Below are 8,972 nucleotides of genomic sequence, written 5' to 3' on the forward strand. Positions count from 1 at the left end.
GGGTCTGTGTGGTGCTGAGGTGACCATCAGCACGTAAAACCATAGTTTTGTTATATCTGTTATCTCTGTAACACAAAATAACCCAAAAGAGAAATAAGCATGTGTTCAAAAAAAAATAATAAGCATTAGTATCTAAACTACTCTGGATATGTTCCCTGCCCTACCTCAAGTCCCAGGCTCCTGATAAAATTTCCTCATAGAGATGTCATATTCCTGGTTCCTAGAATATGAAGGGGAATTCTCGAGTTTGTTCATTTCCAGAGCAGAACGAATCAAGTGTTCTTCTCCAGAAAATGCTATTCAGCTATACATCAGTAGGACTAGGAAGATGATTAATGAAAAATAACAGGATCCCCCCCAACGTGAATTTTAGACTCTATCCCCAAATAAATGGTATTACTGCCAATGATATAATATATACTTCTTATAGGGGGAAAAGGGTATGCAATTGGATCTATGCAAGGTTAGGCAAGACAGCTTATTCCTTCTGGATACTGGAATTAAGAAAAAAAAGTTTTAAATTGTATTTATATAGAATTACTTGTTTTCAAAATGTAATTCATTCAAATGATGTTTAACCTCTTTTTCCACAAACTGCAGGGGCAGGAAAAACTTTAAATCTAAGACTTTCCAGTAACTCTATTCTCTGTTTTGTCTCATGCAACAGCAATGTTTAACTTATGAGGAAGGATATCTTTACTTCACATTTCTTTTACTTCCCTTAATCGTTCAGTCAAAAGTGTGTCTGAGAGACATGGAAGGTGTATGTAAAATCTGCAGTACTTTCTTCCACTGCATAGGAAAACTATTACAGCAATAAAACTATTTAAACAATCAGTTAAATTATTACATACCTGTGAGATCAATGGCACGTTCAATTTTAAAAGCTTACTGACATACCGGCAACATTAGGTTTTATTCATTCTGAAAATCTTGACTGTCATTAAAAAAAAATAGTTGGAAGTTTTGTCAATAGCCATGAGTCACACCCATTTTCTCTCTCCCAGAGCCTATTCAGGAATTTCAAAGATTACAAGTTACCTTAGCTAAATCAAATATATTATTGTAAGCATCACTCACAGCACACAGTTTAAAAGGAGAGTTATCCTTGAACGAAATGAACACAAATCAGATATTTTTAAACACAAAAGAAGGAAAGAGAGGCTAGTAGTGAAGTAAACCTTTCAGGCTACAAGAGGAGTTCCTTCCAAGTGTTGACATTAAAGATATACTTTGTCTTTTAAAGATCTGGCACTGATTAGACAGAAAAACTGTGGAAGTTTTCTGTAAGAAAATACTTCAAACTTTAAAACTGTACTAGTTTCCTTATTGAAAAAATAGATAAAAGATTTGTATAACAAATGTGTTGATACACATGTATTCATTCATTTAAATTACAAACCATAAAAAATTATCATGACTATCTAATTTCCAACACTAATGGATAAATATTAAGAAACAAGACCTTGCTGTGTGACAGACAACTGCACACAGACAACTGTACACATTTGACAGTACAGAATTGCAGTAAGCAGGGAGGACAAAAAAAAAAAAAAGATTTGCAAGGTCATCTGTTCTCATCTTTTGCACACCCATACACTTCACCCACACCTTTTACAAAAGTATCCCCTACGTCTTTAGTTGGGAGATATATATATTTGGTTTATTTGCAATTTTTTTGAAGTTTATGTCTGGTAAGGGTCTTTTGGGTTTTAAGCAGAATCTTGCACAGAATGTATGAGAACCATAACACAAGAGGCAGTGGCAATATCTTTGCTTGATACAGGTTGATTACTGTTCTCCACAAAAGTCTAACAGATGTGGGTATAAAATTAGTCACCACAGTGCTCTTTCTATATCACTTTACAAAGTTCTCAAGCTTTACATTTTCTGAGTCCTGCATGACAGCTGTGATTTGAGGATGAGGAAGAATATTAAGACTTAGTTGTCCTTTGCCTATTCAACAAATTAGCTGAAAAGCATTTCTGGAATACAGAGTCTGGATAGAATCTAAGAAGTCTGGTTTAAGCCCTTCTGAGCCTGAGTATCAGAAAGCCAAAAAATTTAAGCTCTTCATTTTACTACATGTTGCTTTGCTGCAGACATTTGGCAAGAGACACTGGAACATGGTAGGACCTAATCTGGATATTTTAGATTTCAAAGTATGTTTTCCAATGTATTTTAAGAGCAGTATTCTTCAAAAGTTCTTAGAATTCACATGAAATATGAATGCTCACTAAAAATTAAAATATATTTAGGAAATCTCCCTTAGGAAACAGAAAAAACTTGATTACTTTTCTTAACCTGAGTATTTGTGAATCCCACTGACCTCTAGACTCTTGAATTCCACTACAAGAACAGAAATGGATTATAACTAAAGAGCTGCAATGAAATGTCTGCAATTTTGTTGTGGTTTAATCCCAGCTGGCAAAGGACTTGGTTCTTTGACTCAGTATTATCTTATTGCAACCGGTCATGCCTATCTCGTATTGGCCTTTTTAGCCACCAACGCGCTTGCAACAAATGTGGGTAGAGCCCTTCGCAAATCCTCGTTTGCGAAGCCCAGCCATGATGATGATCTTATTGCCTATCCCCACTCTTACAGACTCTATATTGGTGTTGCAAGTGATTTCCCCCCCACCTCCCCAAACTCAATACAACAGTAGTAAATATGTAGGTAGATATTTAAATGCAAAGTTTATTTTAAACTGGAAAAAATTAAAAATAAAAAAAAAATTACCTGCTAAGTATTTTATGTATTTGCCTTTTTCTTCAGAAGGCAATCTCTCTCCTGTCCTATTCCCTCTGTCCAATTATTATTTTGATTTGTTGAAGAGGCAGCAACTAAAAGGCTATTTTCACTGGTGACTTGTCAGGTCCAACCTGACTTTCATTAAGCACTATATGTGTGCCAGCATGCCAGTACACGTCTTTGAGAAGCATTTAAGTAATACCTCCTATCAAAGAACAAAGTGAGCCAGAAAGGACTTGGAAACACAGAGTTTATTGGGAATCAAACTACTGCTTGAGGAGGGGATGGGACAGTTTGACAGCAATGGCAACAAACTGAACATCACAGGAAGATACCTTTCAAAGACAATTTTAACTACAGGCCAAATAAAAAACCCTACCACTTTTCCCCTAATATCATTCTCTTTGGAGATTTCATTTTATGGAACAGAATTTGAAATAACCTAAACAATATAGCTGACAGGCTACGGTGAATTTTTGGGATGCGCTTTCATTTGTCTTTTCCACCTTTCTCCAGAACAGCCACTCTTGTAAATGGACACACTTGACTGCCCTTTGTCAGTAAGCAAACACAGAATACAAGTAGCAAGACAGAAACCTGTATTTCCAGGACCTTTTAGCAATTTTTCTGCTAGCTTACTTAACAATAGTCAATTATTTATTTAGCAATAACAACTTAATACAAACAGATAAACCACAAAGTGACCTCTCACGGAAAAAGAGAAAGAGAGGTTTCTCCAAAGACTGGCCTTTGCTGGAACAGGACACAAAGGTGCCAGTGATCTTGTCTAAACTGTGCTTTTGCCAGGAAAGGCTGGATCAGATGATCCTTAAGGTCCCCTTCCAACCTGGTATTCTATGATTCTCTCAAGAACAGCATTAATTAAAAAGAAAATCCTTGAGCCTCAGATTTTTAAAATCTTTTATTGCACTGAGTGTCAGGGTATTTTGCTATTCCAACAAATTCTGTAAGTAGTAACAAAAAGCTTGTTACAACTTGGCCAGTAATTGAATTCCTAGCCAAAATATAACACAGGGAAAGAAGCAGGCACTTCTAGGCATAAGTCCTACAGAAGAAGCAAGGAGATCCACCAGGCTTGTCAAGAGATGTCAAGAACAAACCTTATCAAGACTAAAGGCTTTTAAGAAATGCACAACCTATGAGAGTGTATCAAAGCAGCTGCAGCTCACAGACTCATCCCTGTAACATACAAAAAACCTACACTGCATGACATAAATATTTTTTATTTGTAGATAAGATGCTGTTTTGAAGGAAGTTTTTCAGAACTGTGTAAAATTAACAGTCAGCTATTCAAACTAAACAGCAGGCAGAAGGAGATCCAAGCTGTCTGCAAAATATCAGCAGGCCAAGTTTCAGAAAGGCTCACAAGCCGTTCATGCCAGATTCTCCACTGATCAGTATGATGATCATATTGAATATGCTTAAAAATACAGCCTACAGAGACTAATCAGCAGAGACAGGATTAGCTCACATGAATGCAAGTCTAATCCTGTGAACTCAGCTGGAATATTTGTGAGAAGACTCATTCATGAGCATATGCATTGGAAACCTGGTCATGATCCAATCTACATAATCACCAAGTCATAAGCACACAGGTATGTTTGCAGGAATGTTGGAATGAGTTTTATTTGTAGTATAATATACACCACTTTCATTTGTTTTTATTTTAACAACAGAGTTCCCATAAAGAAAAACTGTTTTGGCACTAGTCCAATTACACGCTAAGGAAACTACTTCACTATCAAAAATTTGTACAAAATTGTTCTTAATTAATAGTAACTAAATTAATATATTTTCATATTTCTCATTAATGCAGTGGCATGAAACGCCTACAAACTAGAAAAAAGAGTCTGTCCTCCCAGAATCAGATTTGTGAAGAAACTCATTTACATGTTTGTATTTTGTCTGGTTTAACTGTAGAATTTCACATTAGTGGACTTTATAAACCTGTAATAAAAATTAAATTTTAGAGTAGTATTTATAAACCTGTACTAAAAATTAAGTCCTACACTAGTAAAGGGAAACACTTTTTAACTAACACACTAGTGCATATTAATAGCATACCACTGACCTTTATGGTAACCTAAATACAGTTGATTGAAAGATCTCTTATGTATTGCAGTTTTTCCAAATACAATACACGCTCACCTACTTGCACACAATAACTTTTCAGAAGCTGAAAAGGTGAAAAGGGTAAAAGCTACCAGGAGGTGAGGGGTGTGGGTCAAGGAGATAAAAACAAAAGGCATTCAGAAATACCAGTAGAAATACCAGCAGAAAATGTTTTGAATAGGACTTTTGAATACAATATTTTTTAGCTAGTACAATTTCTTATATGTCCACTAGCCTGTAAATGATAAATACATTATTTTGTTTTCCTACATTTTCTACTTTCTGGGACAAGAACATGCAATTTTTGTAAGAAAAGAAAAAATGAAAATCAATATAGAATTTTCCAAAATGCTCAATTTCAAGTGCTAAGCAAAAGATTATACAGATTTTTTGCATAAGCTACTTCTCTTTCAAACACACATTTTTGCTCAGAAGTAAATTATTCCAGCTCAGTCCCAAAAACCGAAGCAGAAACAATTTCAGAGATGCAGTAGTTTGAAAGCAGTTGAATGTAATCATAAAAAAGGCATCTCAGACCACAGTAAAAAAAAAAGATTTTTTTAGATCAGCATTAAAAATCATTCACATACACATTTTATTGTCACCTTTTACATTCTCCTTAATCACTGATAAAATACAGAAAGAAAGCAGACTTTAAAATGTGTTTTAGTGTAAAATATGACAAGAATTTAGTACAATAAAATTTGCCCAGTTGATGATATTGGAGAAGGAGGTCAGCTATCAGCAGAGTAAGCACACCATCAGCAAGTCAGTACCCACTTCAGTTGTTGAGAACAGTTAAAAAGTTTTTAACATGATTACTATCTTAAGTGCAGAAACACTTGTTTTTCCAATGGATTACATTGGCAGTTTAAGATACGACAAGTTATTTCACTGACTAATAAAATAAATCAATGATAACTAAAAACAAGGTAGCAATTACAATAGTGTGTTTTAAAAAAATCCAACTGTCATGGAAAAGGGAGAAAAACTTCAGTATTACACATTAATTCCACTTCTGATACTCTAATGCCCATACAGATGCCTTAGAAGTACGCTTCCTTGGCAGGAAGCTTACTCACCTCAGAATATGGTGCTTATCTGCCCTAAATTTTTCAAATTAGATGTGTAGTTTCCACAGTTACAAACACACCATTAATCTATTGTTTTCACTTAAACTGCCTTCTGGCAATATAGGCTTTGAAATCAAGGTACCAAAGAACATGGTATAACGAGGTAAAGATCAGGTCTAAGTCAAACATGGAAGCCAGGTGACCAATTAACAAAAAAGGACAGTCATGCTGTATTAAACAGTGCAATTGGCACGGCATTTTTCAGCTGCAATGAAGACATTTTAAGTGTTAGAAACAAGGGCATAAGTCATATATCAGAACCTCCACACCAGCAAGAAAAGATTTGTCTTTTCCTCAGGTTCAAATCACATCCTATGCTTACCTTCCCTTTTGTGGTAGTTTGGTCTAGGCCTTCCTTGGTGACCAGTTTCTAGCCAAGGAAGTGCCTGGATTTACCCAGTATTCCCTACGATTTTTACGTAAGCCAGGCTATAAGAAGAAAGGAGGAAAGGCCTTCAGTCTCTTTACTTCCGGCGGCTTGGAGATGCAGGTTCCCTGCAGTTGAGTCTGTTGGGTTGGGAAGCGAGGCCTGGTAAGGCCTTGTCGACCTTGGGAGACGGAGGTTGCTGGCGATCGTTCCAGCATGACTCTGTTGTCCCAAGGAGAGCAGTAAGATAGTTTTTTTGCCAATTCTTTTAGTTGCTAGATATTGGGCTACTAATAAGGATATATATATATATTTTATTTTGGTTTTGTTCCTTTTCCCTTCCCCCTTCCCTTTTCCTTGTGAAATTATATATATATATATATAAATTGTATATAACTGTAACATAAGTGTAAATATATTTATATATATTGCTTTAGCTGTCTCTCTCTCATTTCGGTTTTCTTGGGTTTTTTTTCTCCTTCTTCTCCCTGAGGTTTTGGGGAGGGGGACGGGGACTTCTTGTGGTAAGGTTTGGAGACTTGGCAGGGAGCCAGCTTCAAACCATGTCACCTTTCAAGGGGTATTTTCAGACTCTTCCACAAGAAAGGCTTGTAGGTCCAATGACTTTTCCAAACATGGCTGTTTGCTCTTGTCAAAGAAGACAGCCTCAGTGACTCAAATGCTCTAACTTTGGATTTCTGTCTTCCCCTTATTCTCCAGAAGGGGACTCCTATCTTTCAATTCACACTTAAGCAGCAGGAAGGGATAACATCAACATGCCTGTTATCCAGGCACTTTTTGTAGGGCTTTAGTAGCCTCTCTAAAGCTGTTATATTTCATACACTCCATCATAAGCAGAATTATCTTTTCTAGTTTTTAAGCAAACTTGCGAAAAACCTACTGTCTTTTTTTCTTTTAAGAACTTCTCTTTTAGTCCATATTTCAGGTAATTATCTTTTCATCCTCAATATCCTTTTGAAACTCCCTCTAAGTCTGTNGGGGACTTCTTGTGGTAAGGTTTGGAGACTTGGCAGGGAGCCAGCTTCAAACCATGTCACCTTTCAAGGGGTATTTTCAGACTCTTCCACAAGAAAGGCTTGTAGGTCCAATGACTTTTCCAAACATGGCTGTTTGCTCTTGTCAAAGAAGACAGCCTCAGTGACTCAAATGCTCTAACTTTGGATTTCTGTCTTCCCCTTATTCTCCAGAAGGGGACTCCTATCTTTCAATTCACACTTAAGCAGCAGGAAGGGATAACATCAACATGCCTGTTATCCAGGCACTTTTTGTAGGGCTTTAGTAGCCTCTCTAAAGCTGTTATATTTCACACACTCCATCATAAGCAGAATTATCTTTTCTAGTTTTTAAGCAAACTTGCGAAAAACCTACTGTCTCAAAAATCCAGATGACAAACTTGTTAAAAAAAACAAAAACAAAAACAAACCCCTAGAAAGAACCCTTACCTTACCTACAACCTCACTGAGGTAACACATGATGAAACTGCAGGAACAACAGTACTTTGTTGAATCATAAATTAATGTTTCCTCTAGATGCACACAACATTGCTTCTATTCTCAGGTTAAGCAGTCAAAAGTTTGAGAACATGAAGGCAAATAATTGTGTGGCCAATTCAGAATAACCCAAGCTCTAGAGAACGCTAAAATATTTTTCAAAGTTCACTATTATTTTTGCTGTGTATTTGCGTTTACAGTTTTTTCCTCCTAAAGATTATCTAAGCCACCTGCCATTGCAAAACGATCCTATTCACAGGATATGACAATATTCCCAATACCAGAAGGCAATGTTTTTAGAATAGGCGAATATAACTGAAATCAATGCACTAGTTATCAGTCACTATGGACTGAATGAAAGTACTTATAAAATCCTTGAACTTTAGAATCCATTCAGGAGAATGCCAGTTCTTTCTAACCACCAGTTCTGCTTGTTTTATTATTTTATTACACAGATTTAGACAAACGTGAACATGGTTCCAGATAAAAGAAAGACAGTTAGAAGAAAGACAGTTAAAAAAATTATGCAGAGTGTTCTTCATTTTCATGACGCTACAGAGGGGGAAATTCTGTATCTCAGATGCACAGCTGAAGCATGATTTTTGAAATAATGCCATAAAAAAAAAAGACACACAACTGTTACATAGTTGCTCACGGATTTTTCTACATTTTTAACATTCCTGATTAAATGATCCAATCTTACAGAAATCCGGGGATGCTCCAAGTAATTTCACTTTGACAAGAACAAAAATATTAGGTACTTTCCTGTAAGCAAATCTTAGCAAGATTAGGGCACAATTTTTCTTCTACTGACAAAAATGCAAACCACACAGCCTTTATCTCCCCATTCCACATATATGTGTACAATGTCATAAGAGATAGGATGCAATCGAGTAAACTGCATCGATTCTGAAAGACTATGCATTTTCTTCATTATAATTAACTTCGGGAGGGGGGAAAGAAAGATAAGTTTCATAGTTTAAAGATAATTAATGGCCAGTCTTCACGAACAAAGATTTGGGAAAGATCATTAACCCTTCGAGCCTGCGCAGTGGATTTTTTAGGTGAGACACAGT

The 8,972-nt window shown here is 36.1% G+C and overlaps 1 protein-coding gene across 15 annotated transcripts in view; it reads right to left on the reverse strand.

Moving 5' to 3' along the window:
* Positions 1-8,972, reverse strand: part of PAM (peptidylglycine alpha-amidating monooxygenase) — a 125,479-nt gene that overhangs the window by 88,839 nt on the left and 27,668 nt on the right. Inside the window, exon 1 of one of the 15 annotated variants that reach the window (XM_017812589.1) lies at positions 6,341-6,453. The exons of the other annotated variants lie outside the window; for them this stretch is intronic. The gene's annotated coding sequence lies outside the window, so the exon portion shown is untranslated. Of the gene's footprint in view, positions 1-6,340; positions 6,454-8,972 lie in introns of those variants that run through there. 15 annotated transcript variants of the gene reach the window in all.

This window comes from Lepidothrix coronata, unplaced genomic scaffold, assembly GCF_001604755.1.
Source record: "Lepidothrix coronata isolate B3197 unplaced genomic scaffold, Lepidothrix_coronata-1.0 Scaffold37, whole genome shotgun sequence".
In the NCBI taxonomy this organism is placed as follows: Eukaryota; Metazoa; Chordata; class Aves; order Passeriformes; family Pipridae; genus Lepidothrix; species Lepidothrix coronata.